Here is a 24,830-nt window from a genome sequence, read left to right on the forward strand (position 1 = left end):
GAAGTCCTAAATAGAGGATGCTAGAGTACTATTTGAACAACAGAAAAAACATCACAGAAGAGAAAATTGAGAAGCATAATGAAAGGACTGACTTCACTACTTGAACTTGTTTCCCTTTAATTAGTACCATTTGTGCATACTGGCCCACATGATAATTTGAAATCTGTTTACTTGGCGGCTACTCTAGTTAGTGGAATTGCTGTCGTGCAAATTAGACACAGGTGAAATGAGAGGCATATTTTTCTGAAAAACTGGCAGTAAATAAAAAGTCATCTTAATTTGCAGATTGTGATTTCTTTAATGGTAAATCTGGACAGCTAACTATAAAAACATAACCCACATTTTAAAGATTTATTTTTAGCTCCAAACTTGTGAAACTTTTGAAAGCATATTACCAATTGTTTCAAAAAACATAGCCGAAGTATTAGTTTTTAAAAGCACATTTTAATCACAATGGGTCACTTCAGTTTCATAATTGTAAATATCAAGAGAATAAAAAATAAATGTTAAAGGGAATTTTTTGGTTAAGTACTAAAAATAAATTGTTTACCATGACTGCATTGGTGTAAGGTATTTATAGTACAAACGTTTTCAACTTGTACTATATATATATATTTTTTTTTAAACTGCTGGTTGAGGCGTGTTTAGCCATTTCGCCATATGCTCCTCCCAACTGTAACATTGATGTGCAGTGGCAGCTCACTGAGGCATCATCAAATTTGGGGTACAAACAGAAAAGTTAGAAATGCACAGCAGGTCAGTCAACAACTTTACAGAGAACAGACAAATTTATGTTTCAGGTGTAGACTCTTCTTCAGAAGCTTTTTAAAAATGTTTTATTGCTTATGTGCATTATTTGACAGAGATGATCGGTTATATTGGGCCAGATTTTGCTGGAAAAATGACGACGTGTTAATGATGTACACAGTTATTAATGCGCAAATGGGCCATCAAATTCAGGGAATTAGAGATACGTGAGGTGAAAATCTCCAGAATTTGCTGGTCGATTTACGCCTCCCCGTTATTTTTAAGCACTTGCTCGATTTGCACTTTAACTGCCCATTAAACCTGCTACAGCAAGTTAGGGCTGGAATTTTACAACTTAAATACCTTTTAATGATGTGATAATTGTTAATGCAATGCAAATCAACCAACAATTTAAACTATTCAATCTCATGCCTGCATGCAGTGAATTGCTGTTAGAAATTTTAAAATGTTAAATTTTAATTTTCCTTTTTACTTTTCTTTCTTTTCTCTCTTAAGACAATCTTCTTTTCTCGCTCTTTATGTACCTAATTTGACTCTTGTTCACCCTCACAATTCCAGCAAGTAACGGCGCAAAAAAAATTGTGGTGAAGGGTGCAGAAAAAAGTCTAATTGCATATGCTGAGAGATACCTCGCTCCAGCAAGATCCGTCCCATTATTCTTCCCCCCACCCCTTTTTGAATGCATTAAAATGCCCGTTCGTCTGTTTACTCTTCAGTTCTAAAGAAGCGTTTGCACCAGAAATGTCAACTTGTAATTCTCCCCACAGATGCTGAGTAAACTGCTGCTGTGTTTCTATTTTTGTTGCAGATTTTCAGCATCTGAAGTATTTTACTCACTATTTTTAAGGAATTCTACATGTATAATAGAACATTGTTTGGATAAGCATCTATTTTTTCCTATTTGGAATCACGTAGCAAAAAACAGAAAGCCCCATTTTTGCAAAAAAAACCACTTAAACCCGTATCATATATTTCCCAAATTAAGAGCAAATAAGGAGAAACCGTTTCACTGGTAACCAAAGAACACAGATTTAAGATAATTAGCAAAAGAAACAGAAGGGAGACGAGATTTTTTTTTTTTAAAACGCAGCAAGTTATGATGTGGAATGCTACTGACTGAAAAGGATTGTGGAAGAAGATTCAACAGTGTTAGCTGTGGCTCAGTGGGTAGCACACTTGCCTGAGTCAGAAGGTTGTGGGTTCAAGTCCCACTCCAGGAACTTGAGGCTGACACTTAAGTGCAGTGCTGAAGGAGTGCTGCACTGTCGGAGGTGCCGTTTTTCGGAAGAGATGTTAAACCCAGGTGCTCTCTCAAGTGGACGTAAAAGATCCCATGGCACTATTTCGAAAAAGAGCAGGGGAGTTATCCCCGGTGTCCTGGCCAATATTTATCCCTCAATCAACATAAAAACAGATTATCTGGTCATTATCACATTGCTGTGCGCAACTTGGCTGCCATGTTTCCCACATTACAGCAGTGACTACACTCCAAAAAGTACTTCATTGGCTGTAAAGCGCTTTGAGACGTCTGGTGATCGTGAAAGACGCTATATAAATGCAAATCTTTTTTTTTCTTTCAGATTCAATAGTTACTTTCAAAAAGGAATTGGATAAATACTGGAAAAGGAACATTTGCAGGGCTATGGGAAAAGAGCAGGGAGTGGGCCTAATTGGATAGCTCTTTCAAGGAACTGGCACAGGCATGATAGGTTGAATGATTGTGCTGTATGTTTCAATGATCCACAGTGCAGCACTCAACAGTTTATTTACATGGAAGGTTTAAGCAATGAGAAAGCTTTTCTACAGGCACAATTGCAGAGTCAAGGGACAAGTAGCAGAATGGATTGCTAGCTGGCTTCAAGACAGAAAGCAGAGTAGGGGTAAAAAGTAGCTATTCACAGGGGCCGAAGGTGGGTCGTAGTGTTCTACAGGGATCAGTGCTGGGACAACTGTTGTTTAGAATTTATATTAATGATTTAGACCTTGGAATCAAAAACATAATTTCTAAATATGTAGATGACACCAACATTTTTTTTTTTGGGGGGGGGGGGGGGGGGAGGGGATAGTCAATACTGAGGAGGACTACAACAAATTACATGAGGACATTAATAAACTTGCAGAATGGGCACATAATTGGCAAATTAAGTTCAACACAGATAAATGTGAGGTATTACATTTTGGTAGGAAGAATAGGGAGATCACTTATTATTTGGAAGGTGTGAGTTTAGATGGAGTAGAGAAACAAAGGGATCTCGGAGTACAAGTCACTAAAAGTTGCAACACAGGTTAGCAAAGCCATAAAAAAAAGAAAACCAAGCACGAGGGTTTATTTCTAGCGATTATAGAATTGAAAAGTAGGGAAGTTATGCTAAACCTGTATCAAACCTTGGAGTATCGTGTACAGTTCTGGTCGCTATATTATAAAAAGGATATAGGAGACACTGGAGAGGGTGCAGGGAAGATTTACAAAGATGATACCAGAAATGTGAGGGTATACATATCAGGAAAGGATGAACAGGCTGGGTCTCTTTTCTCTTGAAAAAAGACTGAGGGGTGACCGAATAGAGGTCTTTAAAATTATGAAAGTTTTTGATAGAGTGGATAGAGAGAGAATGTTTCCACTTGTGGGGAAGAGCATAACTAGAGGTAATCAATATGATAGTCACCAAGAAATCCAATAGGGAATTCAGAAGAAACTTCTTTATCCAAAGTGTTGAGAATGTGGAACTCGCTACCACAGGATGTGGTTGAAGCAAATAGTTTAGATGCATTTAAGGGGAGGCGAGGCAAGCATATGAGGGAGAAGGGAATAGAGGGTTATGCTGATAGATTTAGGTAAGGAAAGACGGGAGGAGGCTTAAGTGGAGCATAAACGCCGACATGGACTAGTTGGGCCGAATGGCCTCCTTCTGCGTCGTATATCCTATTGGTTCCTTGTGATCAGCTGCCTGGAGATTGGTTTATCGCAGGTTGGATTGATTAAAATAATTCTCCCCCCCCCCCCACCACCACACACACACAGCAATACAATTGGTTAATGACAGAGTTATAAATTGCTAAGAAACAATTAAGGATTTATTATAAACCTCCAGTAGCTTCCTGTTATTTTTACTTACAACCCAAAAATGTGACAATGAGAGGGTTTTGCTCCAGTGAAAGGTAGTTCTTCTCACAGAAGCATTCAAGGAGAAACTATTTTGCACTAGTTGTTATTGAGATATCAATGTCACCTTTGACAGTCACTACTGAAGGTCTTTTTATGGAGTTAACTCTCATTTGGCACTTAGATGAGCACCACATGCAATTTTGTTTTGATTTCCTCCAACCTTCCTGTTGATTTATTTTGGTTTAAAGATTAAGTTGTACGAGCCAAATTCTCCCGAGAAATTTTGATGGTGCTGCCCTTTTTAAGGGAAGGCACTCTATTGAGGCCTTGTGGGGCTAGGTTGCCTGGTGTTACATTTCAACTGGCTTACTTCAAAATATGACTTGTATGCAACAGATGCCTTTGCTTCAGATGGTTTTTCATCAGAATTAAACTGAAATCAAACATGAAATGCAATTAAGTTAAAAAAAAATCCACGAGGGAGGTTAGAAATATGTATTCTATTATCCTGCTAAAATGAAGATTTGACAATGAGTGGCCTGTGGTTTTCAATAAATGGAAGAGGTTTTGATCTGCAATTAGCCTCCTTTTGGTTTGCCTAAAGCCTCTCCCAAAAGATATTAGGAAAAGTCAATCATCTGGAACTCCACAGCCAGATGAAGAGGAGGATATCTCTAGCCATCCAAGATTAATTTTTTTTTCTAGCTTTTGTTGGAGGAATATTGCATGGTGAGGCCCATTTAAAACACTGACTTTAACAGTGATTCAAGCACACAGATATAATCTAAATAACATTGTATGGAGCCATATCCCAGAAACCTATTTTTGTTAAAGACAGCACTATCCCATTGTTAAAGCTAGCTGCACTGGAAATGGATGTTGGTATTTGATACAAGAATCTTCAGGTTAAAATGGTTGCTAGTTTATACCAGCTTTGATTGTAGCATCTGTAGCATCAGGACAGGCTCAAAGGTCTTTTAACTCAAGGAAAGGCATAGACTTTGACAGGGCATGATTGAAGTATTTAAACTAATGAAGGAATTCGATTCTGTCCACATGGATAGGTTATTTGAGCCCGACAAGCTGGGGAGGACAAGGGTACATCAGTGCCAGTTACAAAAACAGAGTTAGGTTAGATGAGTACTTCGTTTTGCAGAGTCATTGACTTCTGGAATAGATTACTAGTACATGTAGTGATTGTGGATTTGCTGCAAGTGTTCAAAAAGCTGGATGAGTTCCTGCGATTGGAAGACATTGAGTTACAGAAGGCAGGTGGATTAATGGAGATAATCGGTCCCTGTGGTCTTCTGGAGCTTGCTCGACATGATTGTCTGCAAAGGTTGGAGATGAATTTTCTGGAGCTTTTTTTCCTCCTAAATCAGTCTAAAGTTTTTCTATTTATTGGCCTTTTCCAGGAGGCTACATGATATAGGGGTGGGGGGTGGATTGAGATGGGAAGGAGGGGATTAATGGCATTTGTAGAGTGCACCATGTCAGTACAAGACAAACTTGCTGTCTTTTTTATATGTTTGTATCTGTATTTGACTTGTCATCTTAATCGGTATTGGTGGTTCCTGATCATCGATTCTTTACTTGTAGCAAAGGGGATCTTTTGAGGATGCTGCAGAAAAGAAAAATTCACATAACTTCTGTAAATGAGATCTATCTCTCCAGCAAAGACCAATTTAGCAACTGAACTACAGCATACAATTCTCAAAGTTCTCAATTGGGGAAAGGCCGATTTTATTAATCTGAGATGTTGATTTAACAAATGTAATCTGGAAACAGCTACTTGAAGGTAATTCTGTGTCAGAGCAGTGGGAGACAGTCAAGGAGGAGATAGTGAGGGTTCAGAGTAAATATGTTCCCACAAATAAAAAAAGGTGAGACTCCTAAATCTATAGCACCTTGGATGTCGATAGGGTAGGATAAGGGAAAAAAGGGAAGCTTATGTCAGATACCAAGAGCTAAATACTGCAGAAAGCCTAGAGGAGTATAGAAAGTGCAGGGGTAAAATTAAAAAGGAAATTAGGAAAGCAAGAGGGCATGAAAAAATATTGGCAAGTAAAATTAAGGAAAACCCAAAAATGTTCTATAAATACATAGAGCAAGAGGATAACTAAGGAAAGAGACGGGCCAATTAGAGACCATAAAGGTAACCTGTGTGGAGGCGGAAGACGTGGGTATGGTTTTTAATGAATACTTTGCGTCTATCTTCACAAAAGAGAGAACGATAATGCAGACATTGTAGTTAAGGAGGGGGAAGCGTGAAATATTAGATGAGCATAAGCATAATGAGAGTAATTATTAAGGGGTTTAGCATCTTTGAAAGTAGATAAATCGCCAAGCCCGGGTATCCCAGGCTGTTAAGAGAAACATGGGAGAAAATAGCAGAGGCTCTGACCATCATTTTCTAATCCTCCTTGGCTACAGGTGTGGTGCTGGAGGACTGCTAATGTTGTACTGTTGTTTAAAAAGGGAGAAAGGGATAGACCGAGTAATTACAAACCAGTCAGCCTAACCTCGGTGGTGGTCAAATTGTTGGAGAAAAATCTGAGGGACAGCATTTATTGCCATTTAGAAAGATACGGATTAATCAAGGACAGTCAACAAGGATTTGTTAAGGGAAGGTCGTGTCTGACTAACTTGACTAATTTTTTGAGAAGATAACAAGGGGGGGTCAATGAGAGTTGGGTATTTGATGTAGTCTACATGGATTTTAGCAAGGTTTTTGACGAGGTCGCACATGCCAGACTAGTTAGAACAATAAAAACCCATGGGATCCAAGTTGGATCCAAAATTGACTCAGTGGCAGGAAGTAAAGGGTAATAGTCAACGGATTTTTGTGTGACTGTAAAGCTGTTTCCAGTGGGGTTCCTTGCTTTTTTTTGTGGTATACATCAATGGCTTAGACTTCAATGAAGGGGGCATGATTAAGAAGTTTGCAGAAACAAAAACTGTCAGCGTAGTTGATAGTGAGGAAGAAAGCTGTAGCCAACAGGAAGATATCAATGGACTGGTCAGGTGGGCAGAAAAGTGGTAAATGGAATTCAAACCGGAGAAATGTGAGATAATGCATTTGGGGAGGATTAAAAAGGCAAGGGAATACACAATAAATGGTTGGATACTGAGAAGAGTAGATGATCAGAGAGATCTTGGAGTGCATGTCCACAGATCCCTGAAGGTAGCAGGGCAAGTAGATAAGGTGGTTAAAAAGGCAAACAGGATATTTTCCTTTATTAACCGAGACATAGAATACAAGAGAAGGCAGGTTATGCGTGCGCTGTATAAAACACTAGTTAGGCCACAGCTAGAATACTGCGTACAGTTCTTCCCACCACATTACAGGAAAGATGTGACTGCACTAGAGAGGGTACAGAAGAGATTTACGAGGATGTTGCCAGGACTGGAGAATTTTAGCTATGAGGAAAGATTAGATAGGCTGGGGTTGTTTTCTTTGCAACAGAGAAGGCTGAAGGGGAGAACTAATTGAGATGTATAAAATTATGTGGGGCCGAGATAGAGTGGATGGGAATGTCCTATATCCCTTAGCAGAGGGATCAAAAACCAGGGGGGCATAGATTTAAAGTAATTGGTAGAATGATTAGAGGACAGTTGAGAAGAACTTTTTTCACCCAGAGGGTGGTGGGAGTCTGGAACTCAGTGCCCGAAACATAGAAACATAGAAAATAGGTGCAGGAGCAGGCCATTCAGCCCTTCTAGCCTGCACCGCCATTCAATGAGTTCATGGCTGAACATGAAACTTCAGTACCCCCTTCCTGCTTTCTCGCCATAACCCTTGATCCCCCGAGTAGTAAGGACTTCATCTAACTCCCTTTTGAATATATTTAGTGAATTGGCCTCAACTACTTTCTGTGGTAGAGAATTCCACAGGTTCACCACTCTCTGGGTGAAGAAGTTTCTCCTCATCTCGGTCCTAAATGGCTTACCCCTTATCCTCAGACTGTGACCCCTGGTTCTGGACCTCCCCAACATTGGGAACATTCTTTCTGCATCTAACCTGTCTAAACCCGTCAGAATTTTAAACGTTTCTATGAGGTCCCCTCTCATTCTTCTGAACTCCAGTGAATACAAGCCCAATTGATCCAATCTTTCTTGATAGGTCAGTCCCGCCATCCCGGGAATCAGTCTGGTGAACCTTCGCTGCACTCCCTCAATAGCAAGAATGTCCTTCCTCAAGTTAGGGGACCAAAACTGTACACAATACTCCAGGTGTGGCCTCACCAAGGCCCTGTACAACTGTAGCAACACCTCCCTGCCCCTGTATTCAAATCCCCTCGCTATGAAGGCCAACATGCCATTTGCTTTCTTAACCGCCTGCTGTACCTGCATGCCAACCTTCAATGACTGATGTACCATGACACCCAGGTCTCGTTGCACCTTCCCTTTTCCTAATCTGTCACCATTCAGATAATAGTCTGTCTCCCTGTTTTTACCACCAAAGTGGATAACCTCACATTTATCCACATTATACTTCATCTGCCATGCATTTGCCCACTCACCTAACCTATCCAAGTCACTCTGCAGCCTAATAGCATCCTCCTCGCAGCTCACACTGCCACCCAACTTAGTATCATCCGCAAATTTGGAGATACTGCATTTAATCCCCTCGTCTAAATCATTAATGTACAATGTAAACAGCTGGGGCCCCAGCACAGAACCTTGCGGCACTCCACTAGTCACTGCCTGCCATTCTGAAAAGTACCCGTTTACTCCTACTCTTTGCTTCCTGTCTGACAACCAGTTCTCAATCCACGTCAGCACACTACCCCCAATCCCATGTGCTTTAACTTTGCACATTAATCTCTTGTGTGGGACCTTGTCGAAAGCCTTCTGAAAGTCCAAATATACCACATCAACTGGTTCTCCTTTGTCCACTTTACTGGAAACATCCTCAAAAAATTCCAGAAGATTTGTCAAGCATGATTTCCCTTTCACAAATCCATGCTGACTTCGACCTATCATGTCACCATTTTCCAGATGCACTGCTATGACATCCTTAATAATTGATTCCATCATTTTACCCACTACTGAGGTCAGGCTGACCGGTCTATAATTCCCTGTTTTCTCTCTCCCTCCTTTTTTAAAAAGTGGGGTTACATTGGCTACCCTCCACTCCATAGGAACTGATCCAGATTCAATGGAATGTTGGAAAATGACTGTCAATGCATCCGCTATTTCCAAGGCCACCTCCTTAAGTACTCTAGGATGCAGGCCATCAGGCCCTGGGGATTTATCGGCCTTCAATCCCATCAATTTCCCCAACACAATTTCCCGACTAATAAAGATTTCCCTCAGTTCCTCTTCCTTACTAGACCCTCTGACCCCTTTTATATCCGGAAGGTTGTTTGTATCCTCCTTAGTGAATACCGAACCAAAGTACTTGTTCAATTGATCCGCCATTTCTTTGTTCCCCGTTATGACTTCCCCTGATTCTGACTGCAGGGGACCTACGTTTGTCTTCACCAACCTTTTTCTCTTTACATACCTATAGAAACTTTTGCAATCCGCCTTAATGTTCCCTGCAAGCTTCTTCTCGTACTCCATTTTCCCTGTCCTAATCAAACCCTTTGTCCTCCTCTGCTGAGTTCTAAATTTCTCCCAGTCCCCAGGTTCGCTGCTATGGTAGAGGCAGAAACCAGAAACCATCATCGCATTTAAAAAGTACTTGGATATGCACTTGAAGTGCCATAACCTACAAGGTTACAGACCAAGAGTTGGAAAGTGGGATTAGGCTCTATAGCTCGTTCTCAGCCGGCACAGACATGAGGGGCCAAATGGCCTCCTTCTGTGCCATAAATTTCTATGATTCTACGATTGTAAGATCGGACAGAAAAGGAGGTGGAGCAGCCTAGAGACCAGTGAAGTTGATGTTTTTGTTACTACCTTTGGACTGGAGCATGTAGCAGTCGAAAGTTACTGCAAACAAGGAATGCCATTAGGTATTCTATCTAATGCTCACCGGAAACTTTTCTGCCATGAGATTTATTTGGAAGGACCTTCTGATTTGGAAATAGCATGCTGATCGTGGGTGATTTCAACGTAAAATATTCTTCGTGGGGAAGCCAGTTGACTAACATTACAGGAAGAGAGCTACTGTACATAGCAGATGATCTGGGCTACAGCATCTTGGAGGTCTCAAACTTCTCCTTATCCCAGCAGCAGCTCAAACTCCCACGACGTGCTTGACCTAGCAATTTTAACACCAGCTGTGGCCAGCAAGTGCTCAAATGTGAGGAGTAGAGAAGATATGGGAATTGACCATCTGTCAGTCCTGTTCACATTGACCCTCTCTACATGAATGCAACCATCCAGAACAGTAGGCTGAGACTACAAAAGAGCTGACAGGACTGCCTTCAGGCTGCATCTAGCAGATCACCCAACCGTCTGCAACACCCCCAGACAATCTAGAGCTAGACGGTAAGCAGTTGACTGATGCAGTAATGGGAACAGCAAAAAAAGCAATACCAATGAAGAAGAATCTTGGCAATAGGGCTACTGTGATACCTCAGCACATCACCAGACTGACTCAATTAAAAAAAAACAGATGGAGGCGGAACTTCATTGAATTACAACTCACGGAAACAAAAGCATTGATCAACCACCTGGAACTAAGATCTGACAATTCCTGAAAGCCACTGACGAAAAAAGCAGTGGGATTATTTCAGCAAAATGGTTGACTGAAAGCAGGGTCTCAAGCAATTCTGACAAGAGCTGCAGAGCTACAGGGTAGAGCCAGCGAAAAAAAACACCAACTCTGCAAATCCTGGGCTGCAGTTCAGAGACAGACTCAGAAAAAGGAGAGTTCTTCAAAGATCACCTCTGTACTGTCCACACCAAACCAAATCACAAATAATTTGTCATTGAGAAAAGGAAGGAAGTAGATCATTATATCCACACACAACTGAAATGGTTCCAACCTGAGCAGAGCCTTACAAGTCACTGAGAAGACACTGCACCCTCCAAAATGCAACATGCCTTGGTTCAGCCAATTACTGCTGCTGAACTCCGCCTAAGATTAAGGAGTATGTACCATCAAAGCATTTAATTAGAAAAATACCTGAGATGATGACCATGGTCACCAAGGCTTTCAAGTGGTTGGTGCAGGAGTACTTCCTAGGATGCTGAAAATTAGCTTTAGACACAACGGCCCACAGTACTGGTGAGTCCAGTACTTGCTAACCTCATCAGCCTGCTGAGCTGTCTAAGAAAGCTGTTGGAGACTGTCATCACATACCACGTCTTACATCAACTCAAGTGTGGTAATTTCTTTAACTAAGGCCAAACAAGATTCAGGAGACAAAGCAGCTTTGCAACAGTCAAAGCATGTTCTCCAAACCTTCACAGGAAAGAGATATGCAGTGGAAGAGCTCCTGGATGTGGAACAGGGATTTGTCAAAGTTTGGCATAATAGAGTGCGATATGCCATCTTCCAGTTTGATATCCCCACTAAGCTGATTCAATTGATTTTGAATGTCCGGGAAGAGCACATAATTGGTGTCATATGGGCATGTCACCATCAAACTTTACTGAGCCCCTAAAAATCCCAGTGCATTTTTTCTCCAAAATAAACATGCACAAAGAACAGGAGTGAGTGACTGTCAAAATCCATTAAGATCAAATTGCAGAGGTTCCTGGACATAACTTTCCCGAGGAATATGGCTTGGACATGGCACTTCAAAGACATCACGGGCAGGGTATCAGTTCAAAAACCTTCCTAAAACTGTACAATGCCTACACGTGCCTAATCCTGGATTATGCTCATCTAGCCCTGGTGCACCGATAGTCAGATAGGTCAAGAGGCTACAAAGAATACAAAATCAAGTAATAAAGACCGCCTCCCACACTTCATCTGCTGGACATATCTGCACAGCAGCCATGGACGCCACACAATGAAGAAAGGCTTTGTACATGTACCTTCACAGGCAAGCACAATTTATATTATCTCCAATGCTGATAGAGGAAGGACAGAGTGCAGCCGGCATACTGTGCTCTTGTGTATTCCTGTTGTAGATGGCAGATCGTGGCAATAACCACAGAGAAATTTTCCAACAGTCAAACGAGCTATTGGCAACTGAAATCAACACACCTGCTGTAACAGACTGATGCAAATTCCACAGTTGCTGATACTAAAAAGATGTGAAAATGGTAACAGACCCTCGACCATCCTAAGCAAGCTCCCAATGTTGCTAACTGAAACAGAAAATTCCTTCCACCAGAAAACTGTGAGGCAGCAGGGACAGAAACTCATGAGTCCATCTGAGCTTACAGCTGGCAAATCAAGATATTCTTTACCAGTAAAAAATATTATTTTACCCACCCTCTCCAGGAAGAGGAAAGTAATCTAATCTTAAAATAAATCCCTTGTGCAATAGATAAGAACTTAAGATAAATTTTTAAGATGAACGTTTCTCAGAGATGGTCAGATGGTGGTTTTATAAATCCAATTTATAAGCAGTTAATTGAATGAGGGAGACAACTTATATTATTTCCATGTGAAATTCAAAGGGAAAGGGTGATAATGTTACTAACTGAAGTCACCTTAGACAAACGTTTTGTTGAAAATGAATGGAAATATTTGCCTGCAAGTCCTTTTGAAATAGATCACTTGGCAATATTATCTTTTGGCATGCACAAGTAAAATACTTGAAGAGTTTGGTTAGACAATGAAACAGACTAATTTACAGTCAGACAGTCATTACTTCATAGCTTAAAGATGTATCTCATTACTTTACATTTTTGTTGGCAGGGCAGAAATTCATCCTATTTAGTTAAAACTAAAATATTGTTCATTAAGATAATTTCATTGTTGTACAAGTTTCCTTAAAAGTATTGATTAAGGAGGAGAAAAAATGTACAAACTGCATATTCTTTAAGATTTCAATTTATATAGTCCTCTACTAGGCTGTACAACCAACTTGGGAGGGAAGAGGAGGGTGTGTATTCTGTTTGAACTCTAGTGAAAAGACAAACAGAGAAGATAAGCTAAATGTCTGCTCACAGATGGATAGGATGGGATGGTCGAGTTTATGGATTCAACACATTTTTTTTTAAAGTCAGGAAAATCTATGCACAGCTGCAGCATGAGATATATAAACATCTGTACATAATCCATAATTGCAGAAGAGAAGCAAACACTTTAGGAATTAAATGATGTTCAAAGAAATCAAACTTACTCTTTAAAAAAAAATGTATATAGGCAGGATATGGAATTTATTCCATCATTATCTTGTGCATACGGAATATGGAATTTATTCTGCCACTATCTTGTACATGCAGGATATGGAGTGAGATGATGCTGCTCCGTTGAGTCACTGCAAGACCACATATATAAACTGTTGTGAACTCACTCTCAGTTGCAAGTAAACCAAATTAAAATCTAATATAAAAGCCACCACTGCGATAAACAACTAGCATATACACAATCGATCCTTCTTCAACAACCACCTGCCAACTGGTGATCAGGAATGATCACTGCTGATACTCTGCTCTGCATATGGAAAAAACTCCGCTAACAATGTACTGCAACTTTAATAATTTATGAAATTGAAACAGGTCATGCAAATACAGTATTTAGTCCAGTCTTGAGGGAGATCTGTCTAATTGATTAAATACTTTTTAAGTGAGTTATGCAGTCTCTTTCAATTGTGAAATAAAAATCACATTCAGCAACTTTCTAAATAGTATTTATATCATCTTTAATTTGAAATCTAGAGAGTGTGTTCTTTGATGAATTTTTCTGCTCATTAAGTTGAAAAATGTTGAAGCTGAGAAATGAAAAACTTTCACATTTCAGGCACCCAGTGTCAGGGACTTCCAGATCAGGTATAGCACAGCTTCAATGCAACTCTACATAGCTCCCAACAATATATATCTTAGTTTTAACTTTGGAAAGACCCCCCGCCCCTGCTGCACCCATACCAGCTATCTTTGTGGACTCTGATTATCAGGATGTTTTGTGTGCTGTAGGCTACAGTAAAGTTTATATTGAGCACTGTTATATGACCATTTTGGGATATCAGCCTTATATATTCAAATGTATTCTTCAGTTAAGAACAATGAATTCTACGGTGCATTTTTTACTAATGCAGATGCATTTTGTGGCAATTGTAGTTCAAAAATACAATTAAATATATATTGACATCTCTAATGAATAAGGATGAGATTCTGCTGAACTGCGTTACATAGATCAATATTGCTATTTAACCATTATAGCAAATATCTTACAAAGATGCTGGGCAATGTGATTCAGAAGCCAGTCCACCTTGATCAGATGAGATTCATCTCTGGCATATACATATATAATTAATCTGCCAGTTCCATGAATGAATTTAACTTGGCACTCTTTTTATATGCTAAGAAGACTTTCAACAGAATCAAGCTGTCTTTTCTGAAAGGCATATTGGAGGCCTTGAGATGTGAGGAAACCTTTGTCTGATGATTCTTCATATGTTACTCTCAACTCAGTTGTCGTCATTAGAGTGGGTTTCTTTACTCTTGAATGGTTTCAACAGTGATGCCCATTATCCCCATTACTTTTTGCTTCATTAATTCAACTCCTGTCCGTTTACATTGAGGTAACAAACAATTGGTGGAGAGGAAAATAAACTGTGGAGGGCTAAGAACACAAGATCATGCTTGTGAGAAAATGTCCTGGAAATTGCCTGAAATGTGTTCTCAAGATGGAGTTTCAGCTTAAAGGTGTCCACACAAAATGAAGTTAGTTAAATTTAACGCTGGGAAACCGAAACTAATTAAAACCATGAAGTTGTTTATTTAAACAGAACATTCCTTAGCAGTGATAAGACGGCGAACATTAAGTACTGGCTCAGGAGAAGCTCGTTAGTTGGACATAAATATGTCATGCCCTATCTGGTCCTGTTAGGACCCTTTGTTAAAGGAAGATTGAAAAGTTAGGGGAGTAAATGGAACTTGGTATGCCTAGGTATTCATGCCTCATTAACTTTGACATCTTCCAGGACATTTATGTAACTGTTAGAAATAATTGACACCAAAAGAGGTAAACCCTTCCGTTACATATGTCACCCAGATTGGTTGACTGCATGGCAAGGGCAAGATGATTTTCTTTGAACTTAGGGTATACAAAAGGGTGCTTGGCACACTTCTCAGCAGATTCTCTTTGTCTTCATTAGATTCTCTTAAGTTTGGGTAGATTTTGCCTGATTCATGACTGCATGCCAGACAAACAGCACAATCAAGCTCCATGCCTCTGCCCTTAACTCCATCAACTATATGTTACGAATTTAGGTGCGCCATAGTTACCTTCACAGGTTCTGTAGCATCACTCACTCTCATAAGCAGTCTGAACGTTCTTACTTTCATGGGAGTTGACTTCGACTGTTCTATAGCTACTTGTATAATAGTGGAAGGTGTAACAATAAAAAACCTTTGGGATTCTTGACCAGATCTTCATGTTTTTCACACATGTATCTGTTCAATCTCTCTGGACAGACTGAGTTAACACCAGATGAGACGAGGCTTGGTATCAAGCTTTGTTAAGCAGCTTTATTCCACAGTAAGGTGAAAATGTGCAGAGCAACACTTCAATCGGTAGAACTTAATTTGACTTAATAATATAACATAAAAGGTATACCATTCCTACATCAGTACATTGTCCCACTTGACTTAAATCAGAATAACACCTCTGCATCCTGCCCTACAACCAGGGCATAGCTTCCTCTCCTTCCAATCTCCTTCTCACAGCACTTTGCTGCCTGACTGCTTTTTTGGTGTCTATTCTATTTTAAAAGCCTCACTCTGTCAAAAAGCTTGTTGCTCTTCTACTCCCCTTTTTACAGACTAATTGAGATCAAAAGGTTTCCCACACAATGGAGAGAGGTGTTTTTCTGATTACCTAGTCAAGCTATTAAAAAAATCACTTACTGTTTAGACTCCAGGAGAAACAACTTCCATTTAGCATACCTTTCACTTGTATGCTCTGGAGAAGACGCATTGTTTTTAAAAATCGAAAATTAAGAGCAATCCTTTTTCCAAATTTCTATAGAAAAATGGTCCAAAATCCAGAAACGTGACACTTCCCAAATGGCACCTCAAACTAAATCCAGTGACATGAAATCTTAATATGTTGTTTAATCCATAATGGTGTACATCCTCTTCTATTTTCTGATCATTCCTGTCCTTGCTAACCTGAACTCCATCTTCATAACATCTCCAACCCTATTTCTTTTTCCATTATGAGACACTAATTAATGCCTTCATCATCTTGAAGTGCCATTTCTCCCCACTTCCACCCCCTCTACCAGCTGCCATTTATTTGCTAAGTTGCTGTCCCTGTACTTACTTGTTTAAAGCACTGTACCTCCATCACTATTTTGTAGCTCCATTGGTGTTTTATGCCTCTACTAATTAAGATACCTTCAAATACTTCTTTGGCCTCACCCCATTCTAGTTCAGTGACAACCTTATACCCGCTGGTAACCTTTGCTCCTCTTACATTGGTCCAGTATTGGATGAGCAAAACTTTCCTCCAGTTAAATATTGGAAAGACCAAAGTCGTCGTCTTTGGCCTCCGCCACAAACTCCATTCCCTAACCATTGATTCCATCCCTCACCCTCGCCACTGTCTGAGGCTGAACTCGACTGTTCTCAACCTCAGCGTCCTATTTACCCTGAGCTGAGCCTCCGACCCCATATCCTCTCCATCACCAAGACTGCCTACTTCCACCTCCGTAATATCGCCCTTCTTCGCACCTATCTCAAACCATCTGCTGCTGAAACCCTGATCCATGTTTTTGATACCACTAGACTCGACTATTCCAATGCTCTCCTGGCTGGCATCCCACCTTGCACGCGCCGTAAACCTCAGCTCATCCAAAGCTCTGCTGCCTGTATCCTGACTCGCATCAAGTCCCGTTCACCCATCAGGTTCTATGCTCACTGACCTAGTGACGCCTCGAATTTAAAATTCTTATCCATGTGTTCAAATCCCTCCATGGCCCTCTGCATTCCTCCAAATCTGGCTTCTTGTGCATCCCCAATTTCCTTTGCCCGCTATTGGCAGCCGGGCCATCAGCTGTCTAGGTCCTAAGCTCTGAAATTCCCTCCCTAAATCTCTCCACCTCTCTAACTCTTTCTCCTCCTTTAAGATATTCCGCAAAACCTACCTCTTTGACCAAGCCTAACCTAATATTTCCATATATGGCTTGATGTCTAATTTTGTCTGATAATGCTCCTATGAAGTGCCTTGGGGAATTTTACTACATTAAAGGCAGTTTATAAATACAAGTTGTTGTGGTCTACTCCTTATTTCCCATCATCTCTGCTCCACAATTGGCAACTGCTTTCACCCGACCCCATTCTCTCTATTTTATTTTCTCGATCTTGCTTTCAAATGCGTACTAAAAACCTTTTTTTTCCAGCCTTGCCCCTTAATGCCAGTCTTCTTGGTCGGTCTTCTCTCTTCTGTAAAGCGCTCCAAGACATTTTTCACATGTGAGGCACATTATATTAATGCCAACTGTCATAGTACAAAACTGAACTTGGCAGATGAGTTTGAGATTAGAGGCACCTTGGTGCGAAGGATTTTGAAATGGAAATGCTACCTTGGTATAGCAGGGAAAAGTTAATATACCAAAGCTGACTTTGAAATATTATTGTGATGAGATGAAATGATCCATTTTCTAGTGCCATCAAGCTGTAACAAAAATAATATATACACATGGCTTTCACTTGTTCTTTTCACATTAACTCTTTAATAATAAGGGAACATTTACAGTTTAATTCAAAATATATTGCAAAAGTTGAAACCTAATTGTATGGGCTGGATTTTCGGCTTTCTCCGTTTCGGGGCGAAAACAGAGGCGGGGTAAGAACATAAGAATTAGGAACAGGAGTAGGCCATCTAGCCCTTCGAGCCTGCTCCGCCACTCAACAAGATGGCCGTGGACTCAGCTCCACTTACCCGCCCTCTCCCCATAACCCTTAATTCCCTTATTGGTTAAAAATCGATCTATCTGTGACTTGAATACATTCAATGAGCTAGCCTCAACTGCTTCCTTGGGCAGAGAATTCCACAGATTCACAACCCTCTGGGAGAAGAAATTCCTTCTCAACTCGGTTTTAAATTGGCTCCCCCGTATTTTGAGGCTGTGCCCCCTAGTTCTAGTCTCCCTGACCAGTGGAAACAACCTCTCTGCCTCTATCTTGTCTATCCCTTTCATTATTTTAAATGTTTCTATAAGATCACCCCTCATCCTTCTGAACTCCAACGAGTAAAGACCCAGTCTACTCAATCTATCACCATAAGGTAACCCCCTCATCTCCGGAATCAGCCAAGTGAATCGTCTCTGTACCCCCTCCAAAGCTCGTCTATCCTTCCTTAAGTAAGGTGACCAAAACTGCACGCAGTACTCCAGGTGCGGCCTCACCAATACTCTGTACAGTTCAAGCAGGACCTCCCTGCTTTTGTACTCCATCCCTCTCGCAATGAAGGCCAACATTCCATGCGCCTTCCTGATTACCTGCTGCACCTGCAAACTAACTTTTTGGGATTCATGCACAAGGACCCCCAGGTCCCTCTGCACCGCAGCATGTTGTAATTTCTCCCCATTCAAATAATATTCCCTTCTACTGTTTTTTTCCCCCCAAGATGGATGACCTCACATTTTCCGACATTGTATTCCATCTGCCAAACCTTAGCCCATTCGCTTAACCTATCTAAAACTCTTTGCAGCCTCTCTGTGTCCTCTACACAACTTGTTTTCCCACTAATCTTTGTGTCATCTGCAAATTTTGTCACACTACACTCTGTCCCCTCTTCCAGGTCATCTATGTATATTGTAAACAGTTGTGGTCCCAGCACCGATCCCTGTGGCACACCACTAACCACTGATTTCCAACCCGAAAGGACCCATTTATCCCGACTCTCTGCTTTCTGTTTGCCAGCCAATTCTCGATCCATGCTAACACATTTCCTCTGACTCTGCGCACCTTTATCTTCTGCAGTAACCTTTTGTGTGGCACCTTATCGAATGCCTTTTGGAAATCTAAATACACCACATCCATCAGTACACCTCTATCCACCATGCTCGTGATATCCTCAAAGAATTCCAGTAAATTAGTTAAACATGATTTCCCCTTCATGAATCCATGTTGTGTCTGCTTGATTGCACTATTCCTATCTAGATGTCCCGCTATTTCTTCCTTAATGATAGTTTCAAGCATTTTCCCCACTACAGATGTTAAACTAACCGGCCTATCGTTACCTGCCTTTTGTCTGCCCCCTTTTTTTTTTTTAAACAGAGGCGTTACAGGGGTGTGAAAATTACCGGCCAATTAGAGTTACCAATTAATTGCCTAACTTTCGGCATTTGGGGTCTGCGCCAGGTGCGCAGCTGCACTATTTTCAGGGCGCAAAAACGGGATCCTCGCCAACTTTAGTGCGGGGCTGGGAGCACTCCGAGAGAGGCCTTGGGATGGGGGGGAAAAAAAATTCAAAAAAACATTACCAACACCCTTACCTAACAAATCACTGCAAAAATAAAAACTTTAACTTGCCTTTTTTTCCAGTTTTTCCAACTTACTGCTGCCCGCAGGGCTGGACCGCCGTGTTTTCCCTGGCGGTCATTGGGGCACAGCGTACAGGTCGGGTGAGTCTCGATACTCGGATGTTGTCGCAATCCGAGTCATTACACCCCGGCGCAGCTCTCCCCGGCGGTGCTTCCGAGCGCCACCGCAAAAAATCGAGCCGAGGATCGCAACCAGGCAAGAAACAGCAGACGCATTCGGCTTTTCGCTGCGGAGGGTCAACACGCGGCAAAAAACTGTCGTAAACCTTGATTAATATTCATAATGCTGCTTTATTTTAAAGCTAATCCAGAACAGAATCATCGCTTTATTGTTCTTTTCCACAAAATAATTAACTCTTAAAAGGTAGTGCAGCATATTAGTTTCTAGAATTCCCTTCAAGATGTACACTGGACTTGCAGAAATATTGAAGAAAATACTTTAATAAGCCAAAAGTCATAGGGATAAGGTCACAGACCTTGCTAAATAAAATTAAAACCAAGATTACATCTGACTGGTTATGCAAATTTTGCCATGCAAAATTCCCCACATTTTTCTCCATCGTTCGAATATGATTATGCTCAACCATATTTAAAACTATACAGGTATTGCGGTGACGGTATTGGCAGAACCAGGTGTATAATGCAATCTGACCTCGGTAACATGTCAGGTGTGCAGGTTAGTTTGACCTGATTAACATTTCAAATGCAATGACTTCACATACTTGGAATATAATCTAGAAAACATGCCAAAAGTGCATTGAAAACAAATCAACTCTACTTTGGCGATATCTTACTATGAAGTCCAGAAAATAATGGTCTACCTTCTGTGTGGCCATGCTTGACAGCAGATTCTAATTTTGTAATAGCCTCAGATTTTGATCTCACCATAGTTGTGTCAACCTGCTGGACCTAGATCACGTATTACCACAAACTGAATGACTGATGCATCACATCACGTGCTCTAGAAGAATAGTGACAAGATAGGAAGGCCCATTAGCCCAGTCACATTGATCCAGAAAAAAACCTGCCATCTTCCCATTATATCAAATAGTTATTCCTAAATGAGTCCAGTATCCTGATTTAGCAGGAGGCTATCGATAAATTCATTGACACTCCAGGATGCTGATTAGCTGAATTACAAGAAAAAAGTAAAGCAGACATGAAAAAAATAGCTGTGAGTAGTGTCTGTACAGTCATGTGTGGTTAACAAGAAGTCAGAGGTTTAGGAGACTTGCCGTTAAGTAAGACTTTCTTGCAAAAGACTTCTAACAAATAATTTTACATTCCAAGTCGAATTAAAGAGTTAGATGTTGGAACTCATTTCATTTAATTGATGGTAGCAGTCTAGAGCCAGGGTAAGAGGGGGAGGAGAAAAAAGACAGCAGTATGACTGAAAACACATACCGCAGTCTACGAGGAACTTACTAATGAAACAGTGAATCAAGGTGATAGAATGGGGGCCTTTAAATGTATTGAGTAAGGAAGCAGGAAAGTCCATTTTCTCAAAACATTAAAAAACAAACTCTGCTTAAAATAGGACACATTAAGCTCAAATGTGAGACAGCCTGCCAAAGCTTCAAAGCAATGCAAAAGTAGCTATAGGAGATTACACCCAGAGTCTCCAAATTTAAAGTTCAGCCTAGTCTTGTGACACTGCCTGAAGAACCACGAAACAGTCTGGAATTCAACAACTCTTCCGCAGATATAACAAGTAATTAAAATCAACGGTAGATGCAGCAACTGTGCCAGGCTATAGTTGATTCTGTATAGGTGACTCCAGGCTGTAATCATCATCATCATCATAGAAACATAGAAACATCGAAAATAGGTGCAGGAGTAGGCCATTCGGCTCTTCGAGCCCTCATCGCCATTCAACAAGATCATGGCTGATCACCCACCCCAGCACTTCCCCCCCACATCTCCCCCCCTCCCCCGACCCCCCCAGCCGCAAGGACCACATCCAACTCCCTCCCGAACACATCCACTGAACTGGCATCAACAACTCTCCACGGCAGAGAACCCCACAGGCCAACAACTCCCCGAGTGAAGAGGTCTCTCCCAATCCCAGCCCCAAACAGCCCACCCCCCATCCCAAGAGAGTGCTACCCCCCCCCTCCCCCCGCCCGGCTCCGGACCCACCCAACACCGGGAACACTCCCCCCGCACCCAAGCCGCCCCGTCCCGTCCCGTCAGAATCCTTCTCAAATGCCGAACACCCCCGGATGTCGAGCCCCCAGCCCCGGCCACCCCGGAGCCATGCCCCCGCGACGCCAACCACACCACATCCACCAACCGCCATCTGCACAGTCAACCCGTCCACCCCACTCTGAACACTCCCCGCACCGAGGCACAGAGCCCCCAGGCCCACCCCTCCAACACACTTCGCCCCCCCCAGACCTCCGCTGCAATGTGGCCCCTCCTGTCCCCCGCCCTGGGTTTCTCCGCACCCCAACTCCACCACTCTCCCCTCATCCCCCGCCCCCGTCTCCCCTCATCTTCCCTCTGCCTCCCTCCGCACAGGCTCCCATCTTGGGGGCGGTAACCTTCTGGGGCAGGGAATTTTAGCCCCCAGTGTGGAAGTCCTACTCCCGCCGCAGAATTGGCCTTACCACCCCACAATGGAAGCGGAGTGCAATTTCCCACACTCCACTTCCTTTGGGGGCAGTTACCGGGGCACGACTGGATGCCCCTGTGACAGTTGGAACTGGTGCTCTCCACTCTCTGTCCTGTGACAGTCTGAACTGGTGCTCTCCACTCTCTGTCCTGTGACAGTGGGAACTGGTGCTCTCCACTCTCTGTCCTGTGACAGTGGGAACTGGTGCTCTCCACTCTCCGTCCTGTGACAGTGGGAACTGGTGCTCTCCACTCTCCGTCCTGTGACAGTTGGAACTGGTGCTCTCCACTCTCTGTCCTGTGACAGTTTGAACTGGTGCTCTCCACTCTCCGTCCTGTGACAGTTTGAACTGGTGCTCTCCACTCTCCGTCCTGTGACAGTTGGAACTGGTGCTCTCCACTCTCTGTCCTGTGACAGTTTGAACTGGTGCTCTCCACTCGCCCGTCCATCATCGGAAGTCCCTCAGAATGGAGGAAGACTTGCTTCCACTCTAAAAATGAGTTCTCAGGTGACTGAACAGTCCAATACGAGAACCACAGTCTCTGTCACAGGTGGGACAGACAGTCGTTGAGGGAAGGGGTGGGTGGGACTGGTTTGCCGCATGCTCTTTCTGCTGCCTGCGCTTGATTTCTGCATGCTCTCGGCGATGAGACTCGAGTTGCCCAGCGCCCTCCCAGATGCACCTCCTCCACCTAGGGCGGTCTTTGGCCAGGGACTCCCAGGTGTCAGAGGGGATGTAACACTTTATCAGGGAGGCTTTGAGGGTGTCCTTGAAACGTTTCCTCTGCCCACCTTGTGCTCATTTGCCGAGTAGAGCGCTTGCTTTGGGAGACTTGTGTCAGGCATGGTGACTAGCCACTGATGACCCTTACAGAAAGTAGCTGGGCAAACTTTAAAAAAAAATACATTGCCCACAATTTATGTGTTACGTGCAATGGTTAATGCCGAAAACAGGCAATTTCACTGTGAAAGTGACAAAATGTGTACAATGAGTTTGAATATCAAGGCCACAATTCTATAGCAGCCTTATGATCTGCAGCGTTCATTACAAACCTTCAAAATATTCATTTTATTAGTTTTCTCCCAATTAGTCTAGCAAGGAGAAAATCTATATAGAAATAAAAAACGATAAAGAAAAAATGTGAAATGTGTTCATTAGATTGTCCACCAACCACTCTGGTATCTGCTCTGATGTGGTTAGAATTGGCTCCGCCGGGGGACAGTCAGTCCCTTACGGGTTTTAGGTAAAAAAAACACCAAATTTGTGGTTTTCCTGTATTTCACTTAAAAACTCACCACAACAAAGGCATTCATGATTGCTTCATCTATTAATTTCTCCAGCAAAGGAGCAGGTGTTTGGATTCCTACATTACTCTGCCAGCTGGCCAGACAGAAAGCAAGAGGGCAGGGAATGAAAAAAATAACGCAGGCAATGTAGTCTACATTTAATCGCCTTTTTTCAAAAAACACCTTTAAGTTTACAGTGGGTTGTTTCACCATAGTTATATTATACAGCGAAAAAATATGACAAACCATTCATTCATATGGGGAGGAGGAAATAACTAGCCCAAAAGCACCAATTATGCCTAATTACAGGCTCTTTCTTGTACCTTTTTTCTTTTCATAACACAGCCATTTACACACACAGCACTTTGATTTTTGACTTCCATTTAGGTTTATTAACATCAAAGCAATGTCATCACATATCTTCTGTTCACTTTTCACCTGGGGCTGTTAGAGGGAACAACACACAGATTTTTGTACATACCTGCTGTCTGTTGTAACAAAACACCCACTCTATGTTATGTTCATGTTTAGTACTTATTAATCCTTTATACATACATCACTGACCAGAGTAATGTACTTTGCTTTAGTTATACAGCTGTATAGAAAAATTCAAATGTTTCCATAATTCCTTTTATTTACAAAAAAATGGGCTTTATGCTGCTTATTTCGCAGTGCATCAGACAGAACACAATGACAGGTATTTAATTTCTTATTCCCAGTAATTTTTGGCATTTTAATAATTTCAAGAATAAACAATTGCACTAAAAGTAGCCAAAAATAGTGACACGCTTAAAAAGCCTCCAAAACTATTTTGAGTTAAAAGTGAATTAATTAGAATTTTCACACTGTTCTAAAAAGAAGATATTGAAATCCATACTAGTGTTCCAGTCTCCCACATTTAATGCTTTAAAATCTGGAGATTGGAGCAGTGGCTGGAACTGGGACATGGGTAGGGGCCTGAGCATGGGACTTCTACCACACACATTGACATCTTCACTTCTACAATGTTCTACTTTACATAGAACTTTCCCTAGCTGTGACATCAGAAAATGTCTCTCCAGTGATCTCAATGAACGGGGACACTGTGCTGCAGGCAGTGCTCCCAATTCATGAAGTAACTGGAGCAGAATTATAAAATGTCAGTGCAGGGGAAAATTCTTCAAAGAACATCTGTTCCCCTCAGGCTCTTTCTGGCCAACAGTTGCAAAGCATAAACCACAAAATCATGGCGACATAGCTGTGAGTGGATGGATAGGTAGCTTTAATCACATTTAGGATAACATGAGCAATACAGATAAACATGGTTCTCAGCTTATTGTGCTTCAATAGTAGATAAAACTACTAAAATCGCAATTCTTTCTCTTTATAAAATGGCATAATAACAGAATATATATTTGTAATAATGTAGATGAAGTGTGCTGTTACTCAAAGTTATCAGAATGAAAAAATATCAGACATGAAGAACATTTATAATATATTACGGGGC

General features: G+C 41.6%; 1 protein-coding gene across 1 annotated transcript in view; it reads right to left on the reverse strand.

Moving 5' to 3' along the window:
• Positions 1 to 24,830, reverse strand: part of micu2 (mitochondrial calcium uptake 2) — a 605,104-nt gene that overhangs the window by 473,751 nt on the left and 106,523 nt on the right. The gene's annotated exons all lie outside the window — the stretch shown is intronic.

Source organism: Pristiophorus japonicus, chromosome 10 (assembly GCF_044704955.1).
Source record: "Pristiophorus japonicus isolate sPriJap1 chromosome 10, sPriJap1.hap1, whole genome shotgun sequence".
Classification (NCBI taxonomy): domain Eukaryota; kingdom Metazoa; phylum Chordata; class Chondrichthyes; family Pristiophoridae; genus Pristiophorus; species Pristiophorus japonicus.